Source organism: Lygodium microphyllum, chromosome 15, assembly GCF_053477565.2.
Source record: "Lygodium microphyllum isolate KBCC chromosome 15, Lygodium_microphyllum_v1.1.10, whole genome shotgun sequence".
Lineage (NCBI taxonomy): Eukaryota > Viridiplantae > Streptophyta > Polypodiopsida > Schizaeales > Lygodiaceae > Lygodium > Lygodium microphyllum.
In genome coordinates this window covers 91,183,252-91,200,485 of record NC_141149.1, presented here as the reverse complement: position 1 = coordinate 91,200,485, position 17,234 = coordinate 91,183,252, and positions in this window count along the sequence as shown.

Below are 17,234 nucleotides of genomic sequence, written 5' to 3'. Positions count from 1 at the left end.
TATTGCACTCTGGGAGGCAATGTGACATGTCAAATTGTCTCCATGAAAAACTGATAAGGAAGTGCGGTTGAGAAGAGAGAAAATATAAGTGCAAGAGAGATAGGGAAGAGAGAGAAGAATGAATAGGAGAGGGAATAGAGAAAGAGAAGAGAATTCATGAATGCTTAAACAAAAAGGAGAAAGGTGAGGAGATTGACCTTGCATTGATCTAGTTAAAAAGGAAAAATAGGTTTCTTACATTTTAATATCTACTTACACTAGTGTAGCACCAAGCAATTATCAAATATATCTAAAAAATACATGTGTAGATGCTTTCCAAGCACTTCATTATAATCCATCCCCACCTCAATATTTCTTGTCCTAAAAGCCAAAAGAGAATGTAATACCAAGAAATCCAAGTAGTGGATTTGAAAACAAAGCAAAGAGATTGATCTTATATTGCTATGGTTAAAAATGACAATTTATAAGAGCTCAAAACAAAGAATTACTTGAAAGCAAACTATAGTAAAATAAAACCCTTAGGTTACATAGTCCTTGACATTTAGAAGATCATTTTGAAGGCAAGATAACTCCTCAACGATAATGTCTAGCCTCTATAAACCTTTATCGAATGGCAATCCTTGCCACTTGATAAAATATTTCATGATAAAATGTGAGTTTTGCTTCTTTTTCTCTAGAGCAATAAGCCATCAAGTATATATTGAATTAAGCCTTTCTTAATCAATGGGTTGGAAGATCATCTAAGTATTCAACTTGAGAACCAATGAAAGGATTTAATTAATTCACATGAATATTATTTTGTGGTACATTAAATGTTTTGTTGACATTGTCAAAGCAGCAAGTTTGTCTAGCTTTATAAAGGAAAAAAACAACTATACACTTGGGAATTTCTCTCCACTAAGAGTTTTTTAGTCCATGTAATTATCCTCTATATCAAGGTTCTTTTAGATTTTTGCATTCATTCCTATTTTCTCTATACACCACCAATATCAATTATTTGAAGAATGATAACTGTTTAAGCCAACATCAAAATATATAAAGAATATGATAACACTTAGTACTTGAAGAAAATGATAGTATCATGATTTAAATTTTGACATGCAAGAAAGCAAACACTACTAGAAAAATGAAATTTCTTGGCATAGATTGTTTTTGGTATGGATTTGATAACTCAAAGGCCTAATGACCTTAGAAGGCTCCTCCAATCATTTTAAGTATAAAGATGACCCCATTCCAAGCTTTCTAGTGAAAGTCAAATTGGACCCTATGGCATGCATAAGACCATTCCAACGAGCTCTCCAATGAAAGTAATGGCATTTTTTGTGGTGTTTGATCAAGACCCTATGGTATTCACATGACCTTTCCAACATGTCTTAATGGTCTTGTGTGTGTCATAGGATCCAAGTCAAATTGGACCACAAAAGAGCCCATAAGGTTTACTGGAGAGCTTTGAACGGGATCAGGTTTAAACTCAAAACAATCTCAAGGGCCTTTTGAACTCATATATTTCCTTAAAATGATGAAAATCCCCACCTTAAAATATTTTTCATCACCAATTTTCATATTTGTACTAGTGTTTGCCTTGTTTCATAATACTTTTTTTTTCTCCAAGTACTAAGTGTTGTCATATTCTTTATATATTGGCATATTAGCCCAATCTTTCTTTCAAAGTATGTGATAGCACTAGTACTTAACAAGATCTTAGATTAGGTAGTAGTTGATGTTGGGCTTGTAGATAATCCACAATACCTATATTTATCTCTAGAGGACATCATGTTCCTCCATAGAAAGGACAAAGAGATCAAGGATACCATATTTTGGTCCTCCTAAGATTTTGCATTTCTTGTATTTTATTTAGTAATCATATACATTAGATCCATTGATAGATGGATAATCAATTTTGGAAACACATTCTAAATATAATATATCCACAAAAGAAGGCGCTTTGTAGGCTATAACCCATACCATTTTGGTCATCTCTCTTCAATTTTGGAATGAGGTAATCAACAATGTTCTATTAGAGATTGGGTCTAGAGTAAATATCATCATTGTGTGGCATTTGTAGAGATTTAGGGATGATGAACTAGGAGCAAACCCCATTCTTGTTTTGAATGGGAAACCAACAAAGAGTTGGCCACTTAGCATCATCCGATCAGTTCTAATGGAGGTTTTTAATGTGTTATTCTTGATTTCCTTGGTGGTAGTCAATATGGAGCATACATGTGAATATTAATGCCTATTTCTCAGAAGACCATGGTTGTGACAAGAATGGTCCAATCAAAATTGGGATTGTGATAATCTAACCATTCACCAATGTCAAAATAAAATACAAATAGTCTTAAACAAAATGTTGCCTCCATCAGCAACCTACTAGCTAGTTTTAGCTAAAATGGTCAACATGGTAGATGACTTGGACAATGATAAAGAAGGTGCATTCTTGGTAGATAATGCCCACTTAGAGCCATTTTGTTTGGTGGATGTGCTCCAAATTAGTTAGTATTACTTGGATCCACACTCCCTTTTGCAATGAATCATTGTAGAAGATTAAATTCATGAAAGGTTTCTTTCGTTGCTCAAATTACTAGGAAGTTATCATTGCTAATTGCATATCTTAGCAAGGAAAAGATTGTTATGAGTTTCGTTTGCAAGGAAAAAGGAAGATTAAATTGAATTTTTACCGACTCAAAATTCAATTGTCACAAGGATAACAAATCGTGATGAGGTGATCAATATTACCTTCCAAAAGATAACCAAACCAATCTAAACTTAGAAATACCATGCTGAAAAAAATATGCCTTGGAAATGATTTAAAGACCAAAGAAACATTTATACCTTAAGCACTTGACTACTTCCCTTATTGTAGGGTCAATAAATTCGTAAAGATAAGGAACTAGGGTTTGTCCCTGAGGTTCTTAAAAAGAAACCCTAGGTTCGACATAGGTCAGCTTAAAGAAACTTAAACGGATTATTTCAACGCAGGACTTGCACAGCAAGTATGAAGTCATGTAATCTTGTGACTGGTTCACAAGACGAAAGGGTAAATAACCTCAACAAGGATGGCAGATCCTTACGCAAGTTATCATGCAAAAGGACATATTCGTGAATATCCTTCTAAATAAGGAAAGTTATAAACTGGAAACTAAAGTATCTAATGAACTTTAGGGTTGACGAAGTTGGGTTAATAAGGTACGCCCTAACCCGGACTATAAAGGATCTCGCCAAGTTACAAGACACCTTGGGAACGAGTGCTGATACACTCAAAAGGAAAGAATAATTCCTTAGCAGTTTGCCAAACAACACGATCAATTTAATAGAAATGTTTGTGCTTGCTAGAGATTTTTTAGCACTGTTTGAATTATGAATTACAAATTAAATGAATAACTATACTTCAGGTTGAAGACCTGAAGGGAGAGGCAGTTTTAGTTACCCCCGACTGCCTGCCTGACCCTAACCAAGGGGGTTGTTGACCGTGCTGGGAACGTGGACCGAATCCGCCACAAGAGGTCTCTCCGTTGAGCTCTACTTGGAGCAGGAGGCCGCTTGGGTGCCAGGGGGGGCTCTAGCCGTAAATCCCTTGCCTTCCGGGTCCTGCACAAGAGGCTAACATGACTCGGGATTGGATTTCAAGGCCCACATACTAGTCTACGGGCAGAAGCTTGGAATAGTGATCACTCTGGATTACTGGATAGCCTTCGGGCAGATTATGGACAAGCCTATGGGCGGAATTCCTTGTATTTCAAAGATAAAAATGATGATATGCTAATAAAGAACTTGTTTGATATTGTTTTTCTATGTCACGTGATAAGATTACGTGAAGGAACCAGTGTTTAACAGATTAATTAAAGAATCTAGTTGTTACATGTCAAACTAATGTGTTAGGTAATTACATAACTAAAACAAACCGAGGAAAGTGCGGAGGATGGGCCATAGGTCCTGCGGTTGGGTGGTCCTGGTTAGCTGGGAACTTTTCTCAAAGAACAGCGGGATGATCGTCAAAGAAAACGAATAACGAAAGCGATGACGTAGAGTTATGTCTTAACCGATTTACGCTGTTTTAGGGGAACGGAATGGAACTATGCCTTATGGCAGAGAGGTTGAGCTTTGCATCCCTCTCGTTTCCCATTCTCCTTGAACCAAGTTCAGCGTGAATCTGCTTCAGACCTGGCGAATCTGCATAAAGTAGTTTGCTTGGGTCCGACGCTAGTTCCTATTAGTTAATGACCAGTCAGGAAAACCCTAATTCCTGTCGATCCTAAGTGGGAATGGCCAGGATACTTCCGCTACATGGCAGACGCGGAAAGATCTAGATCACAAATCCCGTAACATTCCATGGGAGTGTCCGGTGGAGCTTTCCAGACATCTCTTCCGATGGACTGCTAAGACGTGTCCTGGATGATACGAAGAGGACACGTTACAGTTGGTATCAGAGCCGACTAATAACGGAATTACTTTTATAAAATTTCAATTAAAAGAAGCAAAGAAATTGTTACTGTCCAAAACATTTCCTTACCTTCAATGCTGTCTTGCAGAGTTATGAAGCATGGAACAAGTTTTTGGTATTTCAGGTCATGTTTATGACTGCAATGCATTCTCCACTTTATAGACAAAGAATTGGGATGATGAACATCCTGGAGCAGATTTGTAATCCATCACCTTTATACATAGAACGAAGATGGACAAGGTCTTCAGGAATCTACTATATAGCTTCCCACCGGTTTGCTAACCTAAAGAGGATCAAATGGTTCAAAGACTTGAAGGTCGTGAAGCTGTTCATTTTTGTGGAAGCTCACGTAAATTCAACTTTACATATCCAGAGTTGGAGGGTTGAGATGAACTCATATGTATATGAGGAAGTGACCCGTGTAATCCCAACCGACAGGATTAAAGTGTTGGGCTGCCATGAGAAGTATGGATTCCAACGGAAAGGGTATCTTGAACTTCCAATGACTTATCGATTCCTAAAAATCCATGACCCAAAACCCTACTATTACTCAGTTCCTGTAGATAAATGCAATACAACGTTGTTCTCCCCAAAATAAATGTAACAACTGACTTATCATCACACGGAACGTTGTATTCAAAAGGGCTATGCCCATGTAAATACAAATAAAGACTTCTTTTTATCAATATCAGGCTGTGCATAAGAGTTGCTAAAAAGTTAAGTAGCTACATTGTTTACGAGATAGCTGAACTAAAAATGAAAGATAAGCTAACGTGGATTATCATATAATAACGTTAAGAAAACCTTTATTCAGGCACAACCCCAGTGACAGGTTCCGAGTTCGCCTCCTACATCAAGTACTGCTGTGATCCAGGAGAAGAAGTTCCTCCTCAAGCAGATAAAGCCACTCGAGTTTGACGGGAGAGGCAGATTCGTCCAGGCTGATGCTGAAATTTGGATTGAATACATGGAGGATTACTTCGAAGCAGCCGGTACTGCACCTACCAATCAGGCTATGCTCGCCAAGTTAAAGCTCACCGGCGAAGCCAGACTTTGGTGGAAGCAATGGTGCAGGGATCAAGGGATTTCAGAGGGATCCGTTACCTGGGAGAAGCTGAAGAAAGTCGTGTAGGGAAGATACTTACCACTTGCATATCGCACGTAGAAAATGAACGAGTTCTACGAGCTAAAACAGCTAGGACTCACTCTTGACGCATACTACTCTAAATTCGTCTCACTTTTAAAGTATGCGCCACAGATGGACATGATGCAGCAAGTGTCCAAATTTTTTGTGGGCTTAAATCCACCAATAAATACCCGTCTCGAATCTATGCGTCCATCAGACCTTCAAGATGCACTCATTCGAGCAGCGGCTATAATTCAAGAGGTGCAAGCTAAACCAAGGGGTAATAAAACTTGGTCTTATAATGACCCGAACAGAGGTGGATTCAGACCTCAAATGAAGAGAGTTCAAGGTCATAATCAGGGACAAAGAAAGAAAGCAAGGACAAATAACGTCAACAACTTTGTTCCTACTCAAAGTAATGGTCGAAACCTCCGTTGTTTCCGCTGCAACGAACCCGGTCACTTCAAGAGGCAATGTCTCAAGCTCAGCGGAGGACATCGCCAAACGTCTTTCCAAGGAGCAGGCCGCGGCCAAGGAGCTGCCACCCATGGAAGAGGAAGAACGGCCTGCATTGCCAATAGGCAAATATGCGAAGAAGAAGAAGAGGAAAATCCGACTATGGAATCAGAATTCGAAAGAGCGATAGTCCATGCCACTTTACACAAGAAAGGGCTAAATCGCCAGTTCTCGGTGATTCAGACACCGTCAGACTATCAAGGTAAAGGTTTCAAAACCTTGATTGATTGTGGCAGTACACATTCCTTTATCTCACCAGCATGTGCAAAAATATTAGGAATAGCCACAGTAGAAGCACCTACCCTGCTTGTGGAATCGGTAAACGGTCGTGAGGTAACTTGTACCAGGCAAACTGCTAAGGTGGAATTCTTTCTGGGAGGAAAGAAGACTTCAGTAAAATTCAGAGTCATGAATTTAGGAATCCATGAGTGTCTACTCGGAATGGATGGCTTAAGCCCAACGACGCCCACATTCACTGTGGAAAGAGTCAAGTTTCTTTTCGAAACTCTGAAAGGGAATTTGTCACAATTCAAGGTGAGGCAGGGAGTGCCAAGAATCCAATTGGCCAAAGTATCTTGGATCATAAAAGGAGTCAGAAAAAGATTACACGTTTACCTGATCAAACTCAACAAGTTAGATCAAAAGCAAGAGTCTCATGAAGGACCTTCTTGGCTAAAGGAATACGCTGACGTATTCCCTGAAGAATTGACTGAACTTCCACCTCAAAGAGAAGTACATCATGAGATTAGGTTAGTACCTGGAGCTGCACCAATTGCAAAGAGACCTTATAGAATGTCCATACCAGAAGCAATTGAGCTTAAGGAACAACTCAAACAACTATTAGATCAGGGCTACATCCGGCCTAGCAATTCACCATGGGGAGCTCCAGTACTATTCCAGAAAAAGAAAGATGGGACACTTCGAATATGTATTGATTACCGAGGGTTGAATCAATCAGCAGTTAAGAACAAGTATCCTATTCCTAGAATAGATGATCTTCTTGATCGTCTTCAGGGTGCAAAGATCTTCTCCAAGATTGATCTCAGGTCAGGTTAAATCAGATAAGGATCATGGAAGAAGATATCCCAAAGACGGCCTTCAATACAAGATATGGGCACTTTGAGTTCCTGGTTATGTCATTCGGGCTTACGAATGCACCTGCTACCTTCAATAGATTCATGCAGGACATTTTTAGGCCATATCTTGATGCTTTTGTGCTTGTCTTCTTCGATGACACTTTAGTCTATTCTAAACAGGAAGAAGATCATGAACCTCAACTTCGGATTGTACTTGAGACAATGAGGCCACATAAGTTGTATGCAAAAATGAAGAAGTATGCATTGTTCAAGCGTCAGATTGAATATCTGGGATTCATAGTATCATCGGAAGGAATATCAGTAGACCCAACCAAGGTCAGCCAGAGATGTGCTTGAATGGCCAACACCAGTATCTGTCAAAGAAATACACAGCTTTCTTGGATTGATAGGATGGTATAGGGTCTTCATAAAAAACTATGCTTTGATTGCAACACCTCTGATGGATTTACTAAAGAAGCAGACTTCCATTACATGGTCAGCTTCCGAACAAAATAGCTTCGACAGATTGAAGCAAAGTTTGGTATCAGCACCTATTCTAAAACTTCCTGACCTCAATAAGGAGTTCGAGGTAGTAACTGATGCTAGAATTCTTGCCTTGGGGTGTGTACTTATGCAGGAAGGTCATCCAGTAGCATACTCTTCAAGGAAATTGAAGAGTCATGAAAAGAATTATGCCACACATGATCTGGAATTACTAGCTGTCATCCATACTCTAAAGATTTGGAGACACTACCTGTTGGGTAACAAGTTTACTCTAGTAACCGACCATAAGAGCCTCAAATGGATCTTTACCCAAAACGAGCTCAACATGAGGCAACGTCGGTGGATTGAAATGTTGGAGGAATATGATTTTGAAATCAACTACCGACCAGGGAAAGAGAATGTAGTTGCCGATGCACTTAGTCGCAAGGCATTCCTAAATTCCCTAATCTTGCAGAATCTGTCAACGGCCAGATCTCTGGCTACAAAAGTATCTATGCCAAACAATCCAATACTTGAATTAGCTAGAGAGGAAGCATGCCATGATTTAGCCTACCAAACAATGCTAAAGGAAATATCTACCAAGGATCAGAATCAAAAGTTGCTAGCTAAGTATCAGGAGATTTCCATTGATAATGGACTTGTCTACTACAGAACAAGGCTGTGTATACCAACAAGCCAGTCACTTAAGCAGAAAATAATGTGGGAAGCTAATGATTCCCCTTTTGCAGGACATCCTGGCTATGCTAAGAATCTTAATGCAGTTAGGAAGAGCTATCATTGGGAGAGGCTCAAAGGTATTTCTTTCTTTCCCCCCCCCTCATTTCCCCTGGACCCCAAATTCAATCCATCATCATGGGCCCTGGGATGTTGTTCCATGAGGAGTAGAGAGGAATAAGGTGGGAGAAGATAAATAAGAGAAGAAGTGAAGTAAAGGAGGAGGAGTAGAGAGGAACAAGGTGGGAGAAGATAAAGAAAAGAAGAGGGGTGAAGGAGGAAGAGTAGAGAGGAATAGGGTGGAGAACGAAGAGTAGAGTGAAATAGGATAGGAGAAGATAAAGAAGAGAAAGAGAGGAGTGAAGGAGGAAGAGTAGAGTGAAAGAAGGAATAGGGTGGGAGAAGATAAAGGAGGTAAGAGAAAAGGAATAGAAGGAGGTAGAAGAGTAAAAAGAGAATAAAAGAAGAGGGGTGAAGGAGGAAGAGTAGGAAATAAGAAGGAAAAAGGTAGAGGAAGTGCAAGAAAAGAGAATAATTCCCTTTTCTATACCCTTTTGCCCAAGCCCAAAGTTCTCCAAAGGTTCATGTGGTTGCAAAGCCACACTCACCCATAATCTTTTTGCCAAGTATATACCCTATAGGTCCATTTTAGGTTTTATAAATCTTTCCTCTCTTCGAAGAAGCTAGGAACCTAAAAGTCTTATTATTATTTCTCGTGATCAACCATTTAAATGGCACCTTGCCTCGAATGAGAGACGGTGGAAATCCAGAAGAAAGAGTAAAAGCTACCTTCACGTTTGAACTATGATGCTGCCTAAGAAAGTCCAAGGAGTAGCTGCGAGAGGTTCATCTCCCGATATCCATGTGGATATCTCACCCCAAAACCAGGTTTTTCCTTCTTGGCTTTAAATGGGTTTTAAGTCAATCATGCAAAGAGAAATTGTTAGGGATAGGATATATTTTTTCGAGTTATTTACAATAAAGGAGTTTAGTTTAATTGAAAAAATGATAATGTATAGAACATAGTTTCCTTCGAATAGCATCATGCATTATAACGATTTACGAGCAAGATTATCTATTTACTATAGTAGTATATTTCAGTTAAATCCTGAAGGTATAAAAATTGTATCTTGCACCATTAGTCCTATTCCTTTTTGCAACGAATCATTGTAGAAGATTAAATTCATGAAAGGTTTCTTTCGTTGCTCAAATTACTAGGAAGTTATCATTGCTAATTGCATATCTTAGCAAGGAAAAGATTGTTATGAGTTTCGTTTGCAAGGAAAAAGGAAGATTAAATTGAATTTTTACCGACTGAAAATTCAATTATCACAAGGATAACAAATCGTGACGAGGTGATCAATATTACCTTCCAAAAGATAACCAAACCAATCTAAACTTAGAAATACCATGCTGAAAAAAATTATGCCTTGGAAATGATTTAAAGACCAAATAAACATTTATACCTTAAGCACTTGACTACTTCCCTTATTGTAGGGTCAATAAATTCGTAAAGATAAGGAACTAGGGTTTGTCCCTGAGGTTCTTAAAAAGAAACCCTAGGTTCGACATACGTCATCTTAAAGAAACTTAAATGGATTATTTCAACCCAGGACTTGCGCAACAAGTATGAAGTCATGTAATCTTGTGACTGGTTCACAAGACGAAAGGCTAAATAACCTCAACAAGGATGGCAGATCCTTACGCAAGTTATCTTGCAAAAGGACGTATTCGTGAATATCCTTCTAAATAAGGAAAGTTATAAACCGAAAACTAAAGTATCTAATGAACTTTAGGGTTGACCAAGTTGGGTTAATAAGGTATGCCCTAACCTGGACTATAAAGGATCTCATCAAGTTACAAGGCACCTTGGGAACGAGTGCTGATACACTCAAAAGGAAAGAATAATTCCTTAGTAGTTTGCCAAACAACATGATAAATTTAATAGAAATGTTTGTGCTTGCTAGAGATTTTTGAGCACTGTTTGAATTATGAATTGCAAATTAAATGAATACCTATACTTCAGGTTGAAGACCTGAAGGGAGAGGCAGTTTCAGGTACCCCCGACTGCCTGCCTAACCCTAACCAAGGGGGTTGTTGACCGTGCTGGGAACGTGGACCGAACCGGCCGTGAGAGGTCTCTCCGTTGAGCTCTACTTGGAGCAGGAGGACGCTTGGGTGCCAGGGGGGCTCTGGCCATAAATCCCTCGCCTTCCGGGTCCTGCACAAGAGGCTAACGTGACTCGGGATTGGATCTCGAGGCCTGCATATTAGTCTACGGGCAGAAGCTTGGAATAGTGATCACTGTGGATTACTGGATAGCCTTCGGGCAGATTATGGACAAGCCTACGGGCGGAACTCCTTGTATTTCAAAGATAAAAATGATGATATGTTAATAAAGAACTTGTTTGGTATTGTTTTTCTATGTCACATGATAAGATTACGTGAAGGAACCAATGTTTAACAGATTAATTAAAGAAGCTGGTTGTTACATGTCAAACTAATGTGTTAGGTAATAACATAACTAAAAAAAATCGAGGAAAGTCCGGAGGATGGGCCATAGGTCCGTCCTGCGGTTGGGAGGTCCCGGTTAGCTGGGAACTTTTCTCAAAGAACAGCGGGATGATCATCAAAGAAAACGAATAACGAAAGCGATGACATAGAGTTATGTCTTAACCGATTTACGCCGTTTTAGGGGAACGGAATGGGACTATGCCTTATGGTAGAGAGATTGAGCTTTGCATCCCTCTCATTTCCCACTCTCCTTGAACCAAGTTCAACGTGAATCCGCTTCGGACCTGGCATTTCTGCGTAAAGTACTTCGCTTGGGTCCGACGCTAGTTGCTGTTAGTTAATGACCAGTGAGGAAAACCCTAATTCCGATCGATCCTAGGTGGGAACAGCCAGGATACTTCCGCTACGTGGCAGACGCGGAAAGACCTAGATTGCAAATCCCGTAACATTCCATGGGAGTGCCGGGCAGAGCTTTCTAGACATCCCTTTCGATGGACTGCTAAGACATGTCGTGATGATACAAAGAGGACACGTTACAATTTTATGTAAAAAGAGAGATTAGCAAAATTGTGTGACACACGATCGCTATTTTCAGGCAATAAACAACACTCCGAAAGTGGGAGATGAAGGAGTGATCTAGCAGAATTCTAGTTAGGTGTCTTGGTATTTAACCCTTGTTCGGAGCCATTGGAAGGATCAGATTAGTGATCTGAGGAGCATAGAGGAAGGTATTATTTTATACACGTTTTTATCTATTAGAGTTATATTTTCTCATAATGCTGAAAGAAACTCACAGGCTTTATCTCTGTTAGTATTCTTATATATTTTGTATTTTTTTTTGGAATTATTCTTCTACATCTTCAATCTCTTCGAACCCCTTCTCTTCTGTCTACTCCTCTCCTTGAATCTACATTCACCCTGCTGTCACTTATCTTCAAGAACTTGGCTTGAAACCTTCAACCCTTCTTTTATCTCTACCATCTCTAGAGTCTAAGATCTTGAATCCCCATACATTCTTCTCTTGCCAAACCCCTGTGGTGACCTTCAACCCTACGCACTGTGACATTGGTGAACGCCATGTGAAGGTCGGTATAAGAGAACTCCAAGATTGGGGATTCTTCAAGAGATACTCTACAACAATTGGTGTGCATACTGCAGCGACTCAACGATAGCAAAGTCAAATGTTATAACAACAATAACAAAGGAAAGAAGAAGAGGGGATTCATTTCGCAGCTATCAAGGCCCTAGAAGAAGTTGGGCATGAATCAAAACAATTTAATGGTCAAAATGTCTATGTTTTCATTCGTTTGTATGTAAGGAAAATGCTCTGCTTTGGTGTAGCGCAATATGCATGGAGTCGTTATTTTGCCAGACTAGCCAAGCATGGTCTTCAAGAAAGAATCCATGGTCTTTTCCAACAAGATGCAGATTGGGCTACATTAAAAAAATTCATATGCGAAGAATTCTTCTTAGAAGACTCTGGCTTTATGATAAAGAAAAGTTTCACTGAACGGGTTGAAAAACCCAATAAAGGTTTAGCTACAACAACTCTATACCATGATTTTGAAAGTAAATTTGAACAACTTGATGCTGAAGACCAACAAAGTATGGAAGGTCAGAAGATTGAATTATTCCTTAAGGTTGTAGATCCCATTCTGCAAGAAAATCTTGCTGATCACCTAGAAGATGCTACCTCCGAATCAGGAGTCAAGATTGCATGGCGAGATGTTACTGATGTAGTTAACATGATTGCTCGAAGAGAGCAGATGCGACTAAGATTGGGCTCTACTTCAACTTCAACATCAACAACTCCATTGATGGAGCTTGTTCCACCTTCAAAATCCCCTATTCCTTTGACTAATCAACCAACTCTTTCTTCTTCTCTTCCTTATAAAAATGATGTCATGGATGAACTTATTAAAAGCATGCGTGACCTTCATTTGAACCTTAGAGAAATTAGTTCCAAAGTAGAGAAGCTAGATGTCAAAGTTGAAGAACGAGGATGATCATCAACTCAAAGACCCATGAGAGAAGGCTTTAAGAGGCATTGTATTTGGTGCGAAAGCCAATAGCATGACAAGAGGGGGTGTTTTTCCTTTCGTGAGGCTAAAGCACAGAAGCTCGTCTTTTGGAAAGATGGAAAAATCCATGCAACTGAAACTGGTCTTTCCCTGGAGTCAAATTTTGGCAATGGTGAAATGAAGAAAAGATTAGAGGATTTAGCTATAAAGAATGCCTATGCAGCAATTGGTGCAACTATCTATGGGCTGCAAATTGAGCCAACTAAATCAAGTTTGGAAGCATGTAAAGCTATTGTGCAATCTAAAGTATGGATGCATGTACTAGATCAAATGGAATGTGGTAAAGTAGCCAAAGAAGATTTGGCTAATGCCAGTCAGTGCATTCAAGGAATAACTGGTTGGAAAAAACCGGTAGATTCTTTTTCTACCTTTGCACATTTGGCTGATGTCAATCATAAAGAAGTCTTGATTGAAGAAAAGAGAAGAAGAGAAGATGAACCATGGCCTTCCTCTTCTGTCTCTCCAAAACAGATACCTAGAAGAACGCTTGAACAACCAAAGCTTGCTAAAAATATAACCCCAGATCAAGAGATGGAAGATGCGCCACAAACAAAGAAGAGCGAAGGAAAGAAGAAAGGCAAGCAGCTAGGCTACAGCTTCCAGTCTGACATAGAATGTGCAACCGATATCAAACGAGTCCTAGAAGGACGAAATCTAGGAAGCAAAATTGAATTCACCTCAGGCGAAATTCTTGGAATTGCCAAACGTGAACTCCATGATGTAATTATTAATGTAATCAAAAGAAAAAAGCAATATGTTGGTGATGAAGCTGAAGAAACACTGCATGCTTTTTTGTAAGTTGTTTGAGTTTTTGTGCAGGATGAAGAGAAACTAACTCCACAAGGAATTCATCTTGAAGCAGTTAAAGAACTAATTGCAGCAATTGAAGCTGAAGATAAAGAAAACATGAATGCAAAAATTAAAGAAGCGAAAGCTGCAAATGTAATGGTCGGCTGGTCCAAACCAGTTGGGCAGCCCACCTCTCAAAAATAAGGCCATCTACAGCACATGCATGAGGAGGAAGAGGCTTGGTTCATTCCAAGGATTCACTACTCCTGTACGCATTGGGCAAGAGCAACAATGGAGATAGTTGTAAAAATTGGAGAAAAAGAAACACCATGTATTGCACTCTTAGACCATGGGCTCGGAGATAAATGTCATGGCAAGGAGTCTCTGTCAAAGTGGCAGATGGCCCATAGATGTTGATCCAGGATGGCAAATCATAGCTCCAAACAACTCTTCTAGAGAGTTATATGTTGCATGTCCTAATGTGCAGGTAACTGTTGAAGACATAAAAGACAATTTTCACTTTTTTGTTCAAGACTCTTGTAGTTACTCTATCATTCTTGGGCAACCTTACATTTCTAAAGCCCACTTGGAAACAAAAGCTCTTGATGATGGTTCTTCCTATGCTCGAATCCGAAGCAAGGATAATGAACTATCCAATTTCTTACTGTGTGTGTTAACCATCATCGAAATAGAGATCGACTGCGTGATTGTCCTGTGCCTCCTAATGCCCGAGAATTCAAGGGTTTTCGAGTTGCACTACTATAAAAGAAGGCTATGGTAGTGCGTCATGTAAAAAGATTGAACCTCCTTATGCTACAAAAATTGTGTCTCTAGCAAATTTGTATGTATGTACATCCAATAGTATAGATTGTTATAAGTCTCTTCCGGCCATGACTAAGGCTAAAATAAAATATTTATTTCATGTAAAAAGGGAGCTGAAAACTTATGACATGATAGCTGAAAATGAAGATATTTCGAGCATTTTTTTAGACTAATTACTACTGACACATTGGCTGAAATATATGCAACTGCTCGTTCAGAAAACTAGGCAGAAAATCAGTCCATAGAAGTATATACATTGGATTTTTATCAAACAATTTAAGTATTTGTTGAGTAGGAAGACATTGGTTTACTCAACAAGGTTGAAGCGCAAGTGGAGACAAAATACAAGACGGTGGATAAGAAAGTCAAACCTATGGCAATCCCATTGCCTCCTGAAAGTGAAGGGCTGGCTGATAGGGCAGCAAATTAGCAAAGTCTTCATGATCCTTCCAACATTGGTCACAAATTCACTCTTAGACCATGGGCTCGGAGATAAATTTCATGGCAAGGAGTCTCTATCAAAGTGCCAGATGGCCCATAGATGTTGATCCAGGATGGCGAATCATAGCTCCAAACAACTCTTCTAGAGAGTTATATGTTGCATGTCCTAATGTGGAGGTAACTATTGGAGACATAAAAGACAATTTTCACTTTTTTGTTCAAGACTCTTGTAGTTATTCTATCATTCTTGGGCAATCTTACATTTCTGAAGCCCAGTTGGAAACAAAAGCTCTTGATGATGGTTCTTCCTATGCTCGAATCCAAAGCAAGGATAATGAACGAGCTGTCCAATTTCTTACTGTGTGTGTTAGCCATCATCGAAATAGAGATCGACTGCGTGATTGTCCTGTGCCTCCTAATGCCCGAGAATTCAAGGGTTTTCGAGCTGCACTACTATAAAAGGAGGCTATGATAGTGCGTCATGTAAAAAGATTGAACCTCCTTATGCTACAAAAATTGTGTCTCTAGCAAATTTGTATGTATGTACAGCCAATAGTATAGACTGTTATAAGTCTCTTCCGACCATGACTAAGGCTAAAAGAAAATATTTATGTAATGTAAAAAGGGAGCTGAAAACTTATGACATGATAGCTGAAAATGAAGATATTTCAGGCATTTTTTTGGACTAATTACCACTGACACATTGACTGAAATATATGCAACTGCTCATTCAGAAAACTAGGCAAAAAATCAGTCCATAGAAGTATATACATTGGATTTTTATCAAACAATTTAAGAATTTGTTGAGTAGGAAAACATTGGTTTACTCAACAAGGTTGAAGCGCAAGTGGAGACAAAATACAAGACAGTGGATAAGAAAGTCAAACCTATGGCAATCCCATTGCCTCCTGAAAGTGAAGGGCTGGCTGATAGGGCAGCAAATTAGCAAAGTCTTCATGATCCTTCCAACATTGGTCACAAATTCACATCTAAAAGTATAAAAGAGCTCAAAATAGGTTAAAATTATTTCATTTCGCGGGGCGGCTGAAAAACACTCTTTTATGAAAATGCTAATGAAACATGGAAAAGCGTTTGCATTTCAACCAAGTGAAATAGGCTATGTGGATCCAAATATTATGGCTCCTATGGTCATTTTTACAATTCCACATGTACCTTGGAACCTCAAGCCTATTCTTGTTACAAGGACGCATTTACCAAAATTACTATAACTTCTAAATGAAAAGATGAGAATGAAGATTTTAGAACCTTCTTCAGTGCCCTACTCAAACCGATGGTTTACCATGCCCAAGAAAAATGGATCTTTATGAATCATTCAAGATCTATAGCCTATTAAGTGTATCACAATCTGAAATGTTGGTTCGGGTCCAATTGTTGATGAGTTTGCTGAAGCTTTTGCAGGTAGAGAAATTTATTCTATGGGTGACCTATATCAAGATATGACCAATTTAAGCTTTCATTAGAAAGCCGAGACATTACCACAATGAAGAAACCTCTTGGATTGGTCTGCATGTACACTCTACCATAAGGTGCAACAAACTCCGTAGCCCATATGATATATGCCATGCACAAAGTCTTAAGGGACTTTATTCCACAACTTACTCTTCCATTTCTTGATGATGTACCTATCAAGGGATGTGAAGTCAATGAAAAGAATGAGGAGCTTGACGAAGATGGCTGTAGGACATTTGTAGTTAACCATATTCATGATTGTGACATGATTTTGACAAGGCTAGAAGAGATACATCTTACCATTTCTGGAGCTAAGTCAATTTTTGGAGTAGAAGAAGTCCTAGTAGTCGGTCATCTATGTGGCCCCTATGGACGCAAACCTTCTCCAATCAAGATACATGACATCAGCAAAATGCAAGAAAAATGCACAAATGTTTCAGAGGTGAGAAGATTTCTTGGCGCAAGTGTATTCTATCGCATATGGATACCACATTTTGCTCATGTAGCCGAAAATCTTTATCAATTATTAAGAAAAGGCCAAAGATTCTCTTGGGGTAATGAGCATACTCTCACTATGCATAAAATTAAAGAAGCTGTTAATTTCAGCCCCCCACTCTCAAAAGGGTTGATTATTCAAATGGTCAACCCATCATCCTTACTATGGATACAAGTCACATTGGGATGGGATGGGCTGTTGGCCAAGAGGATCTTGAAGGTAACAGGTATGCAATTCGTTATGG